The 15,039-nt window shown below is 45.3% G+C and overlaps 1 protein-coding gene across 1 annotated transcript in view; it reads right to left on the reverse strand.

Moving 5' to 3' along the window:
* MBNL1 (muscleblind like splicing regulator 1) overlaps window positions 1–15,039 on the reverse strand; it is an 80,682-nt gene that overhangs the window by 57,914 nt on the left and 7,729 nt on the right. The gene's annotated exons all lie outside the window — the stretch shown is intronic.

Here is a 15,039-nt window from a genome sequence, read left to right on the forward strand (position 1 = left end):
CGACGGGCGGAGCGCTCTGCGGAGCGACCCGCCCGGCACCGTGCTGCGGGAGCGCTACGGGCCACCGCAAAAACACCCGGGAACGACGGAAAACCTTCCCCCTCGGTGGGCTGGGTGGGTTTCCCTCCAAGCCTCGATTCAGATGCCCAGCTCTGCCACAGAAGCCCGGTGCCACCTGCAAATACGAATCTAGTATAATTAACTGCAGCTCCTGTCCCCACCTGAGCATCTCAGCCCAGAGCACGGAGCAGAGGGACCCTCGTGGCACTGCCTGGGACACACTGACAACACCAACGACGGGAATTCTCCTGCCAGCACCGCAACCCCAAGCGCATCCTCCACCTGCGCTAAGGGGAAGATTATTCCCATCCCTGTCTTTCTAAAGATGCTGCTTTATCATCTTCCTGTTTCCCACCACCCTCCAATGCAGGTCACTGACACAGTCACCAGAATCACACCCTGGCAAGCGATGCTGTCAGCGTGGATGCAAACCAACAGATGAGAAAAAGCTACGGAGTCTTTTTCTAGAGGCACAGTGATCAGAACAACCAACTGCAGGGGAAGGAAAACACACCTAACAGAGCTAATGAGATTACAACAGGCACCCTGGGTTCTTTGTCAGGACACTTGAAATCATGCCACACTTTTAATCCCTGCTAGCAAGAGACAAACAACTGCATAATTACTTGCAAACACAAGTTAACAACTAAGTGTCTTCGTGGTAAACACAGATACTCATTTGCTTCAACTGCCTAAAACTGAAGTAGGGGGTCATCCCGCACCAGCAGTCACTACTCCTCAGTGCTTGGGATATTCATGACTTAGGTCTTGAAAACTTATTCTGTAACAAGTGTCCGGGCAAACCAGTTTGGTTGTTGCACTTGCGCCACGCTTCCCAGCCATGACAGATTAGCACCAAGAGATCTGAAAGCAGAGAACGTGCTGCAGGGGCCACGTGCCAGCAGGTCCACCAGATCCACCAGGCACCCCTGCAGCCTCATGCAGGACTGCCAGCACACCAGAGCACTTTTGGAAGCCTAAACAGATCTCCCAGCCTTCAGTCGAGGTGCACTGCAACTTGTCCTCCACAGACAAGAGCTGGATCTGCATCCTCCCACCATCACTCCTGCACTGCACAAAATAACTTCTGAGTGTTATTTTGCTAGGAACATTTGTTTCCTGTGAGACCCTCAGGGCAGGGCGCTGGCAACGCCGGCAAGAAGAGCTCTACCACAAAGCTATGGAACAGCTCTAAGCAGGGTTTGCTCCTGTTCATCAGCTTGGTAACCAATCTATACCAAGCATTGATTTTTCCAAACACCAAGAAGAGTTAGAGCAGCAAATTGATGCATTTTATTCGCTAAAGCCAATGCAAGTTGAAGGCCACTGTTTCCAAACAAGATATTTAATTTCATTGTCATTAACAAGTAGTCACCCCTAACAAGAAATGAAAGAGACCGTGAAGGCAGCGCCCAAAATGAAAACAGATGAAAACTAGCTTTTGTGCTCACATGTACTGACACGAGAAATATTCCTGGTAAGACTCCCCAAACCATGTTTTACTCCTACGTTTGTGATAAGTTTCCTGTTAGGATTTGGACAGTCACTCACTCGGAGAGAAATCCTGCTCCTGCTGAGGTCAGTGACACACTTGGGACTGCACTGAGCTTGAATTCCACCCTTCCTTCTTCAGGCTGCCAGCCACAAAAAGAAAAATACTACTCAGAGGAGCTGATGCCTCGAAGGTAGATCTTCAGAACAAAAAGAAATACTAGATGTATATTTTGTATAAACAGTTACTGGAAGAAAAAGTGTTTTGTCATAGTTTGTTATCTACCTGAAAACAGCCAGAAATGTCAGCTTTAAAAATAGCCTTGGAGCAGAAGTAAAGACTGACGTCAGACCAGAGGTTTATCTTCAATATCTCCACTAAATAAAGGAAGATGTTAGCATAGAATTATCTTTCTTTAACTACATGAACTATTTTCCCCTCACTTTGAAATTCTCTTGTGATATTCACTAAGTCACTGAGGAGTCCCCAGTAAGCTTCACATGCTATGGAAGCATGAGGAGTCCCCAGTATGCTGAAGATACACGGTCTGCAAAACCCAGCTGATACATGGGATGTCTCCTTTGGGCTGTCTCTGGTAAGATGGGAATGACTGCAACAAATCCAGAGGGAGAACCAGAGGGACAGGACAGGAAAAGGATTGAACTTTTTGGGTTTTATTTCATTAAAATTGATTTAGGGGTTGACAGTTTCTTGACCCCACCTAGCAGACCAGCCAGTACTAAAGACTCTTCTGATCCACAGGTGGGTTTTAAGGTTCACCTTTTGAAATTTGGAAGCATTTGCTACTTGTCTTGGGAATATTGCAACATTGGTTTGGCCAAAGCAGAACATTGCCTTCACTGAATATCAGGAATACAAGGATTGAAAGCAAATTAAAAAGTGATTCTCAGAAGAGACAGAAGTCATTCCTTAGGAGGGTAGCAGAGATGACTTCGTTGTCTCCTGAGCTGGGTCAATGAAAATGATTAAGAAACAGCCTCACGAATCAATGGAAAGGTTATCTGGAAATGTCCAAGAAAGTGAATCTGACACAGAAGAGACTCCTATTACTTCCCCTTATTGCTATAAAGAAATGTACAGACAGGTTAATGATGCATTTTTCCTCCTCGTTACAGTCTTTGACACAAAAATAAGGTGTCTCCCTGCACTGAGAATTGCTCCCAAAGAGCCATTGTTTTCACTGCTCCTGTAACTGGGTTTGCTGGACATCCCTGTTTTCTCTATCTTACTTCACACACATCTCTCAAAGAAAGATATAGAAAGCTGGGCAGGCAAAAAGCCCAACACTGAAGGAGAAGATGGCAGGGAAAAATGCTATTTTTATGCTTAGAGAAAGTGGAAGCTGAAAACACCAGTCTCAGTGACATGAGAACTGTCAGCAAGAACAGATAATTACACAACGTGAATTCATCCTCATGACGATGACTCTAATGAGATAGGAAATGGAATAAAATCAATATTCTATTTACACTGATAGGGCAGTCTCAAAGCTTGAAATTGCCAAATGGCTGTCTTTTAAATCAAGGAACACAAAATTACTGACTGCCTTACAGTATTTACAAAACACCTCTGCTGAACGCAAAGTTTACCAGTAACATATCTCACTATAAAATTTGGAAGAGATACAGCAATTACTCCATGGCACAATTGAGGGATATAATTATATCACTGTCACAAAATTAAGCTGAAACAATGAGCTAATTAGTATCTTGTCACATAACAGTACAGGATTGGATAAAGGAAAATATTCTTTAGTAAACTACAGCTGAAGAACCCAATTGTCTCACACTCAGGGCTGCACCCGCTGCTCCCATAGGACAGCACGGAAAAGCAAGATGACTCCTCTTTCAATTTTGTACTTTTGTATATTTCAGGAAAAAATGAGAGTGCAAGGACGGGAGCAAAGAGCAGCCAGCTATAGAACAGGACTGCTGGGGTACTGTACCCTGGGCTGGATTTCACAGCTCCCCAGCCCAGCAACTTGGGACTTGGAGCCAGGTAAAACTAGAAGCACACGTTAGCTTTGAACTACTAAGTGCCACGCCAGATTCGTAAAAAAACTGCCAACACTGCTTCTATGACCCAGATATTTTGCATGATACACATAGTTTTAGTACTACTAATAGTGTTTTAAAGGTTTTTTCTGTACTGTTTTAGCTCTGACAGACTTGCCTGGTGCAACCTCCCACTGACTACAGTGGCTCCTCCGGCACATCCCCATCAGACGTTGTTTTATCTTGAGTCTATTTCACAGTTTCTGAAACTGTTTTAGCAGAACCACCTAACTGTGACATTCCATCTGAATTTAACACACCCAAGTGTACTCGGTTCATGAAAACTTGATAAATAATGAAAAAAGAGACAACATGTTGTACACTACATGCCCCAACCATGTGCAGAAATCAGGTATTGCTCCAAGATTTCCGTCCCTAATCAAACTGCAAACCAATTCCCACCAGCAGCACATGGGCACTGACACACAAATCCCACAGCCCAATCCTCTCTTACTTTAGATTACAGTAATGCTATTTTCAAGTCAGAAAGTTACACTGCAAATTCCATAAACCCTCTTTCCTTTAAGGAGCAGTCGGTTATGGATTAACTGCTCCTGCTGTAATTTTAAACATTTTTCAAGTCAAGAAACATGCCTGTTGAATTTTTTTTTTAATAACCTGGGGTATATATCAATTGCTTTTACAAAATTTGAGACTTCACAGACACGCAGGATTCACAGTTTGCCAGCATTAGCTAGATGTGTATTTAAGAGCAAGAACAGGCACAGGCCAGTCCCTCTCCCTGGACAAAGACGTGGCACACAAGCTGTTACTCTGTTCTTGCAACTTTAAGCCAGGGACACAAAATGGGGAAGGACTACTCTCCCTTTAATCCACTTTTCATCAATTTATGTATTACAAAGCATTTACATATCCATCCCCACCCACCACTGAAGTTGCAAATACTATTTCTGGTAACAAAAACATATTTACACTGTAATTCCTTTACCAAAACATTCACATAATGTATTTTAGGAACAGGAAGTTCTGTATTATCCTGGCACAGGTGAATTCCAACCATAGAAGAAGTGACATTTCCCAAGCAAGTCTAAAAAGAAGTTGTTTATCTTTAAAAATAACAGTAATCTAGTGATTTAACTTAAAATTCCAAGAACTAGCAAACTGAATTGAAAAAACCAAAACCTGCTTTATTAAAATCAGTTTTATTTTCTTGTTCTAGTAGTAATTTTAAACATGTTGTTTCTATACAAAGACATTTGAGAGGCCATAATAAATCAACTATGCACTCTTCCAAAAACTACAAGCTATTTATTAATCCGACTCTTGCACATGTTGTTTGATTAACTGCAAATGTACACAAGCCAAGCAAGGCAGGAGAGCAGCAAGATGACCCACAGCAGCGGGGTCAGCCCAGGACCAGGCCCCCCAACCCCAGCGTCTCCCCGGGGCAGCACAGGGTGCACGAATACAGACCATTTCACCTGTAAAACCTTCCCTACTCTCTCCTGCACCATGTAGGTATGACTCTCATGCTCATTATCGTGCCTGTTTCAGTGGGAACGGGTGCTGGGTGTTGTCCCCAAGAACAGCCATATGGGAAAGCCCAGGATGAGATCCACAGCTGAGATTCAAAGCTGGGAGGCACCTGTAGCAGTAGCAAAGAGGCAGAAACACTCCCATAGTGACAGGTGATTTCTAACTGCATGTGTGTATGAATTTATATAAAACATGATGATTAGCATCATCCGTAATAACAACCACTACAAAAAAAAGCCACATCCATGACTCAGGAAGGGAAGGAACTGCTTCCCTCTGACATCAAATTCAGCTGATGCCTGTGGTTTCAGGGAGAAGTGACCTGGAGGAGCTCTCACTGGTGAGAGGTGCAGCAGACACCCACCCCGGCTTCTTGCGGGTCTGATGCCTGAACATCTCCCGTACTGCAAGGGAAAACAGACCAGCACCTTATTGCTGCTCAGGCTTCCACTTATTAATTGATTTTCACTTCCCTTCCTAATGCAGCTGCCATGTGGCCCTGGTGCAAAGGGTGGCTTTTTTCTTCCCCAGAGACAGCAGGGATAAAGCAGTGGGAAAAAGGAGTCCTGAGACCACTGCAGTCAGCACCTGATGGATCAGGACATACTCATGGTTACTACTAACATTATTAATTTATGAATAGTAGCATTTCCTCCACACAATAAGCTCCTCCCCTTGGCCTCACTAACTCATCCCTGGCTGGGCCACCCCTCCCATGTCTGCCCACAGCAAAAACTCCGGATTTCAAAGTTCTTGCCTGTTCACATGACAACCACTTTGTTAGGACAGTAATTTCAAATCAGGAGCCTGGATGCAGCCACCACATCCCTGCACACATCACATTAAGTAGCAAGATTAAATCTGAACCTAATTACCAGGAATAGAACAGGCCATTCATGTCACCTGCTCCACGCTGGTGTGTCGTCCCGCTCTCGGTGACAGTGCCAGCAGCTCTCCTGGCCCTGCGGACACATGGACCACAGTGGGGCACAATTCCACAGGGACACCTTGCTGCTCTCTGCCTGCTGCGTAACAGGCACACTCCCAGCCAGGCCCATCGGAGTTATGGTAATTATGGATTGCTTCATCTTGCATCTGACTCGAGGGCAACCAAAAAGGGACGTGAGTCCAGCTAATGAGGAACTCGTTACACCGAGTTCTGCTCGCAGCAGCTCTTAGAACTGGTCACTTCAGCTCAGTCATGGTGAGCTATGGCAATGCAGGGACAATCACAGGCTTCTCCCCAAGGACCAGAAAATTACACAGGAATGAGGGAAAGCAGAGTCATCAGTGCAGTTCAGTTTGGACTGAAGGAGTGCTGCTGAAGGGGCAAACCAGCACGCTGGCTCTGCAGCATGGCCAAGCAGCGCCAGGCACAGCATCCCCAGGAAGGGCCGGGAGTCCCACACCTCTGAAACCACGCCAGTATCCCAGAGTGGCAGCACTGCCATGCTGGGGACACCTGGAGCAGGGAGGCGTTGCCAGCTCAGTGCAATGACAACACTGCCCGACTCCGGTCACCAACATGAATCACAAGGCAAGGACAGTCCTGGAAAACACTCCAGCATCTGCTGTGAGACAGGAGACACAGCCGACTGGATTCCTGTTCACAGCTGTCTTTCTCAGGGAATCTCAGACCCAAAATAGAGCATTTTCGATGTTTTGATACATTCTGGCCTTACATTTAATTTATGTTTATAATAACATCCTTCCAGGATAATAAAAACTTGTACAACTTCTCAGAAAATACAATGAACCTGTATAATCTATTTCATTAGTTACATAAGAATCTAAACCACAGAGAATGGGATTTTTAACTCTCTCTGCTCTGTCATCATCTGAGGTATCAGAGATGACTGTTACCACTAAATACAAAATGATTTTTCCATACACAGCAAAATGAAACCAGTTTAGGAGATGCTTTCCTTGACTTAATAGAGATCCCTACATATACAGGGCTCAGCAGCACAGAAACACTTATTGACGTGATTAATTTTGGATCGTGACCAACCTCATGCAAACTAAATAAATACATGTGTCTCCAGATACCAAGCAAAAGCTCCAAATTAGTCACTGGTATTAAAAAGAAGTAATAAAAACTATATGACTTTTATTTTAGGAAAGAAGTGGAAAATATCTTTGAGACAAGTTTTTAATCAGTATTTGCTTTAGTATACTGTTATGCTTGTTCATTTTGAATCATGATATGTACACAGCTAACAATAACCATGAGAAACAACCCTCTAACAGCCCCTGTTCAGAACAGCCTCTGCTGCACACGACCTCAGCCAGGAGAGCTTCCACCACACAGGGCACAAGTTACGAAGGGGCTCCTGAGCTGGGCTGGTCTCTGTGCACGTGACAGCAGTGGTGCCATCGACACTGTCCCATAGTATTCCTCACAGGGAATACCCTATCCTCTACTTGGGTTCACACCAGTGCAAGCTACCCAAATTGAATGCAATGAAGGCATTTTGGAAAAACCTCAAAAGTTTACTAGTTTCCTTGTATTTTCCCTCCTACTTCTAAAAGCCACTTTAAAACACCAATAATGAAAGTTTAAATTTCTACCCTTACACAAAAAACATGGTATATTTGGAAAACAGCTTCTGAAATGACTTAAGAAAAACTAGCTTTTATAAAAATGGTGATTAAAGACAGCATGCTTAGAAGTTGTAGGAAACAAAACAAATCCAAAGCAATAATTTTATCGGTCATGCAGAAAAATGAGTGAAAGAAGTTCTAATGCTATTTCTGTTCCACCATTAGCTGTATTTAATTAGAAGAATTGAACAGAGCTGTGTCTACTTTTCACAACAAAAATCACATCATTTAAGATTTATTTATTGAATATATTTGCACATAAATACAGGAGCTCAATAAAACGCTGATAAGCAGCAAACAAGATATCTGCCCGTAGACTTCCTTCCCAGCAGCCTGCAAAGCTCCAGCACCACAGCAAGCGCCCGCACTCCCAGAACAACATTTTTAACTGCTACACATCAAAAAGCTGAAACATACATAATTACATTATCGGGATCACAAACTCACTACCTTTGATTTTTCACTGCTTGAAAGAAGGCTCAAAGTCTACTGAAGTTGTGCCTATGTTCGGAGCATGGAAGGATTCCTATATAAAATTACAGGTAAAGAGTAACAGACTTCACTGAAAACCAGGGGTGGCCACACAAAGTCAAGAAAGCTGCCCAGGCACTAATAAACTCTTCCACACACTGGAATAAACATTTTTGTTCGGCTTTTATTCCAAGCTTCAGAGAGTCACAGAAGAAAAAATTGAGAGTTTTTTTTCTCCCAAGAAAGCCGTCGTGTTTATCAGCGCGTGCAGCTGATGGGACCTTCCTTCCCTGGAAGCCAGAGGCACAGGCAGCACTGAAAGAGCCAGTGAGCGGCGAGGAAGAGGAAGGGTGGGTGGCCCTGCACAGCACCTCTGCCAGCAGCTCGCGGCGCCTGCGCACACCCAGACACCTACTTTATATGGCCAATCCCGGCCTGGTGCCTGTGCCTTCAGCTTGGCAACCTGCTCAGAAAACCTGACACACGTGCCTGGTGCAGCATGCTCCGCAGCCCACTCGCTCTTTCACAGTGCCCGGGGAGTGCAGAGTTCAAAGGCTTGAGACCTTGGGTGCATCTAGAACCAACTGACACAGCAAACTCCATGTGCTCCCACAGCAATTTACTTACTTTTAAAGGAAAAGCTTATCTCCTCGAGCGCTGGGTACTGTCACTGCAGTGCAGATAACGCCACTGCAGTGCCACAGCTCCAGCAGCCTCAGAAGCACACCCCACAGGGGGCTTTGGCTGCCCACAGCCCATCCCCGCCCAGGGCAACCGGGCAGCCTGGGGTTACACATGACACAGAGAGGAGCGCCGAGGCCTTGCAGGGCCAAGCTGGGCAGTTCTGATTGCTCTCCCTTTTTTAGAAGGAAAAAATTCCAATTAACTTCTCTGGAAGCAGGATTGGGCCCAGAGCCCAAAAATGCTCTGGGTTCCCAAGTCCTTACTCACTGCTCGCAGTTGGACTTGCTGGCTGGGGAGAAAACTGCGGGGCGCCGCTGCAGGAGGATTTGGGAGCCTGGGGCCCAGCCCTGCTCCTCCAGCCTGCGCCCAAGCTCAGCCAGGGCTCCGGACGTGCTGCAGTAAATGCCAGCCATGTACGGTACAAACACTGCCCTCACTCTCCCTGGTCCCTCCGAAGGGGGAATGCAGATGCCATCAGCTGCCTCCTGGGCAGGCTCTGCAGGCAGACCTGAACCCACAGCCACCCAAGTCAGGACACGCTATTTATAATGCTTTCAACATTTCACTTTTCTCTGCAAATAATACCTGCTCCAAGTTCAAGTCCAAGGCATATTTTGCCTTGCCAGATGATCTGCGACCGTCTCATGACTTATTACATTGTTATCACTGCTAAGCTGAGCAAACAGGGCTGCTAAGTCTATTAATCTTCTGAAACATGGAGTCTGAAACTGTAGAAACAAAACATCTCACTACAAGATACATAAAATGTGCTATAGAGAGATAAGGGGGGAATTCAGTGCACGCTCTGGTAAGTTTTTTCTGTGCCACTGCAAGCAAGACTGACGCACTTTTGCAAGAGCCGACTCTGGATGTAACGTTACCAACAAGTTACATAAGGGAAAAGAAATTCCTTTTACAAGAGCAGCCTGCCCCAGGGTGGACAGCAAGGTACGCTTCCCACAGGAAAACCTGGACACTCTGCAGACGTTGGAACCGCCACCTGTACATTCACAAGAAGGACTGATAAAGGGAGTCCAACCCAGCCAGGCTAACCACAGCAGGCTGTGCAGAAGCTCTGCTCAAAACACCAAAGGACTGAATATATTTCAACCTGTCTAGTACTTACTGCTTTTTATCGTGTGGAAATTCACTCGATTCAACTGCTCATATACATCTTGCATATTTATGTACCAAAATATTTTTCTGTGAAAACAAGTATTTGGCCTATTAGCCCAAAGCAGAGGTCCCATGAGCACACAGGAGTCACACATTTTATCACAGATCAGGGCAGCTCCAGGAGATAGTGGGGGTGTGGAAGGACAGACAGACTCAGGCTGAGCGGGCCCATGCCCCAGGCTGGGCTAACGCTGGTCATGCACTTGCCTTATGGGAATTATTATCTGGCTACACAAAACTCAGGCCCAGCTGCATTTTCCTCAGGCCTGGCTGCCTCAGTTTTCCTGTACAACCTCTAGATTCAAACCAAAATTAACTCAAACTGCAGGATTTTGCACCCTCGTGACAGAAGTGCTGTCACCTTACACACTACGGCTGCTCTTGCTAATTTGTACCAACAGCAAATTTACCTTCAAAAATTCAAGCTTAGTCAAGCTGAATTGTGAGAATGCAAGTTAGATTTTACTGAGGATAGACTATACCTATTGCAAACTTTTATTTCTTCCCAGCTACATAAAACAAAGATGTTTTGGATAAAAATACTCTTCTATAACAACAACATGCATATAATCTGCAACATGGACTATTTCACAGGGTAGGAGTTAACAGAAAGTAGACATTTAAAAAAATTAACTGACCCCTTAGGAAAAGCAGTTCTCCTGATAGTGGGATTTCACCCCGAGGTCAGCACACATCAAACCAGCCCCCAAACTGCCCAATGGGCATAGGTAACCTCATATACATCGACCTGCCCCAGCTCAGAGCGCTGCTGTCGCTCTCCTGTCGCTGCTTCTGAAGCTGTTGAAGAGACTTCAGAGCATCTTCAGAACAGGGGAACTTACTGCTGGTTTTGAATGCATAGATCAGGATAAACCAACACTTGTCACTGGCTTTATTCTCTGAGCAAAGTACTGACGAGGACATTCCCCCTGCACAGACTGCTGAAGGGAGAGTGGGCTCCAGCATCCCCACAGGAACCACACAAAGCCTTCACCTCGCAACTCTGCACATTAACCATGTATTTCCTTATCTTGGGATGTATTGAAGTTTCATCACAACTACAACACGGTTTTAATAGTCTCTTCTCTTTCCTTGTTAATTGCTGGGAACTCTCTTTGACACTTATGGAATTGCAATTGCACATATTCACAGCAGAGCAGGCTCCAAATGTCACAGAGGACAGCATTCAAACATATTTACACGTTTATGCTTTTGGTAAATAACTATGGGGTAGGAGGAAAGAAATGTTGTTTACTTTGCTGCATTACTTGGGAAACTAAGTTTACAGTATATAATTGTTAATAAAATTAAATAAAGTAATAATAATCATAGGTAACTGCTCTAATCCCTAAGGCACACAAACAGTGGAGACCACCAGTCATGCAAGGGAAAGGAGAGCCCCCCGTGTAGGGCTGGGCACAGCAGGGCACACTGAAGTGTAGGAATTCCCAGAGAAGAGATTGAACCCTGCCAGATCCCCCCTTCTCCCTTCCCTCCAGACAGGAGTAGTAGCAGGAATTTGCTGATAAACTCACAGTTGCAAAAATCATCCTTGGCATGAACATAAATCATAACAAATGGGAACAGAACTTTTCCTGCAGTTTTACCTTAACAAGCTGGCCCAGCTAACACGCCATTTACAGCATTCCCATTGAAAATATGCCTGGGGAAAACACCTATTAACCCTTTCAAAGTAACGGAGAGTTACCACAAGGCCTTTTACAACCCAACATGCGTGACTTCCTCAGAGTCAAAAAAGTGATGTTTGCAGATTATCCACCAGTTCCTGAGCAGGAATCATCCTGAGAAGAAATAATCCACTCTTTAGGAATCAAGAGGTGCTAAAGATCATCCCCCTAATTACAGGCATCCCTGTGTCACTACCACCTCCCCACTGATGCTGAAGCAGCAGAATAAAACAAGTACTCAAAGGAAATAAAAACAGAGAGGGAAGCCTATGATTTAATCTGAGCTGGCCGTGAGATCTTCATCTACACCACACATGTAAGAACCTTCCTGTGGCCACAGAAACCCTCCTGGACAGTGAGGCCCAAACCACGCGGCTTTTACAGCCTGCCTGCTCTGGGCAGCCAAACCCTGGCCCTGTGGGGCAGCACCCTTCCAAAGGCCAATGTGTGCCCAGCTGTTTGCTGGCATCCATCACCATCTCCTGGACCCCACAGTTATACTCCAGGCTTCCAACACAGGTGGCTCCAAGGACAGGGAAATCAGAGCAGCACCTGATACAGGGACATGGCTGGGACATCGCACCAAGGCCATGGAATGGGGCATTCACCTGCCCTCCACAGACCCCTCGGAGGACAGACTGCAGGACTGCAGTACAGATTCTCCTCAGCAGGATCTTCCCCACAGATGAAATTTTGAAATTCTGCTAAGGAGCATTTACAGTGGTCCCAAGACAAACAAACTGGAAAGGCACCAGAAACCTCCATGCCAACCAAACGGGTTTTAAAAGAAAGCAACAGCAGCACCTACTACTTTCAAATGCTCATCGGTGTGTGATATTTGTCACAGATGTGTCTAAAAATGTTATTCAATCCTTGGCTTTGCTATAGGAAGGAGAGTATAGATAACTCAGTAATTACCTAGTAATACCAAAAAATTATGAACAGCACCTGAGACTTAGTGAAGCACTACAGTAGAACAATTCAGGAGGTACAGCAATGCAAAGCAAAATTTATCTTGCTCCACAACTGAACAGGAATGTCTACATTTAAGGCTTGAAGCAACTTGATTCAAATATTTATTTCTGATTCTACTGTAGAACTTCCAAAGCAAAACAGACCAACAGCATTTCCAGTTTTTAGAAAAACCAGCCAAAACTGAAACTTTTATAGGCCCACCCAGCACACCACCGAGAGCTGTGTGTCCCTCATGGAGCTCCCCCTGTACCCTCAGCCTGTGTACATTGACCACAGCCAGGCACCCAAAGAACAACTCCCTGGCCTGACTGCCTACAGAAAACCATTTCAGTAAAGACTGCTCCCAGTTATGATTACTTCCACAATTAGATAATAACACACCAGAGAAATTCCCTGCTTCCACTAAATTTCATTGTAGATAGTTCTACAGATGGACGCTATCTATTACCTTGCTAATCCACCAGATCTAACCATCTAACACCTCCTGCCCCAAGGGTGAAGGAGGTGGTCAGACACCTATCCAGGGGGGACCAGGCTGGAGGCAGCTGTGGGATACACCAGAACTGGCCATTTCCCACGTCTGCTTTCAGCCCAGAAAACAGAGAGCTCATGCCTATCCTGGCACATGGCACAGCTGTGCTTCCCAACACTCCAGAGACAGTGAGCACAGAGGAGGATTTGGTGGGTAAATGAAAAGAAAACACAAAGTCAGGCTGTTCCCAGTGCAGGGAAGGCTGGCACTGAGCAGGGGATGGATAGAAACGGTGGACATACTCTTTACTGCAGCCCAGGGGTTCACAGGGCAGCTCTGGCACTGCTGCTGATTGATATGAAATTACAGATTCCTCACAGGATGCCCCAGTTTTGCCCATTGATTCAAGTGCCTCACAGTACCACAAAGCCTCCACAGACTCAGCCTCTTCCAGCCATTCAGAATAAATTTAATCCAATTATGGCTTTAAGGAAATGAGACAATAAACGCACCCCACTACTTTCACTCTCATATATCAGACCAGGAATTCTGCTTCTGTATATTTTTCCTCAGTAGCCCAAGTAAATGACAATTGCACCATCCTGAACTTTTATGTGTCATAAAAACCAGGCAGACCCCACAATTACTATTAACTCCAACACACAGAGCAAAAAGTTTTCTAAATTTTTGCAAGCCTGGAGACCGTGAAACATAGACTGTTCAGTCACTGCCATAACTTTTCCATTTAAACAGCTTTTGGTTTAATTAAGCCTGGAGAAGTTTTGCAGCTCAGAAGCCCTGAGCTTGTAAACCCAGGCCTTTTAAACTCAGTGAAGTCCAATTCCATTCTACAGTGTTACAGTCTATGCCTGATCTGGCATGAGCTAAGGAAAGCAGAGAGACACAGGCCTCACAACATTTCAATTCCAGAAGCACGCACTGCAACCATCAAGCTCAGCTCAGCGTCACCCAGCATCCCTGTCCCTGCTAGACGAGCTGCTGGGTACCCTGCACCCCAGAACACTTCCCAGACAGTGCTTCCAGCTCAGCCTGCAGTGCCCTACAAGCAGAGAGACTCCCAACACCTCTGGTTCCTGCAGTGGCACATCCCTGCCTTCTACATGCAGCAATCCTGTCACCATTGCAGTGAGCATGGGGCTGCCAAGCCTTTCATTTCTTCCTCTTTTATCTACTTTAAATTATCATAATATTGTTCTATGCCAGTGGGCCTGCCCAGGGTCAGTGTCACATGCAGCCAGCCCGAGGAGAGCCTGCAGTCTCTCCTCAGCTCTCACCCCAAACTTCCCCTGCAGCAACAAGTGCCATCGGTTACTTATTCACTATGCAAATCATTTCCTTGTCACTTTGGAATGTGTTGTCGTTTCATTAGAACCTTTTCTCCGTAATGCCAAAAAAAGACATAACCCAGTTAAGTTATTCACCGTTACTATTCATTACTCCCATCTCTCTTTCCCGTTACATCCCTTCCCTGAACCTGCTCTCCCGCACTTCATTATCTTTGTCACCCGTGTCCTGCTTCTCTCTTGCTCCGGGGCATATATTACCCACCTCAAAAAAAATCATCAAATGAAATTATTTCTTTCTAAAAGAAACAATCACATATTTTCCAAGACAACCATTTTACACAAACATTCCTGCATTTTTCTCTTCCATTATACCAACGTCTTAACAAACTGACTTGTTTGCAGCCGCAAACCAAAGTTCTGAATTCAAGAACTTTCCGTGAAAAGAAAACAAAAAGCTCTCTTTCGCCCATGATAACGCGGCAGCTCCCGAGGCCAGGCCGTGCGCTGAGCGCGCACAGGGCGATGCCGCCCTCACCGC

Source organism: Corvus brachyrhynchos, unplaced genomic scaffold (assembly GCF_000691975.1).
Source record: "Corvus brachyrhynchos isolate BGI_N302 unplaced genomic scaffold, ASM69197v1 scaffold544, whole genome shotgun sequence".
Classification (NCBI taxonomy): Eukaryota; Metazoa; Chordata; class Aves; order Passeriformes; family Corvidae; genus Corvus; species Corvus brachyrhynchos.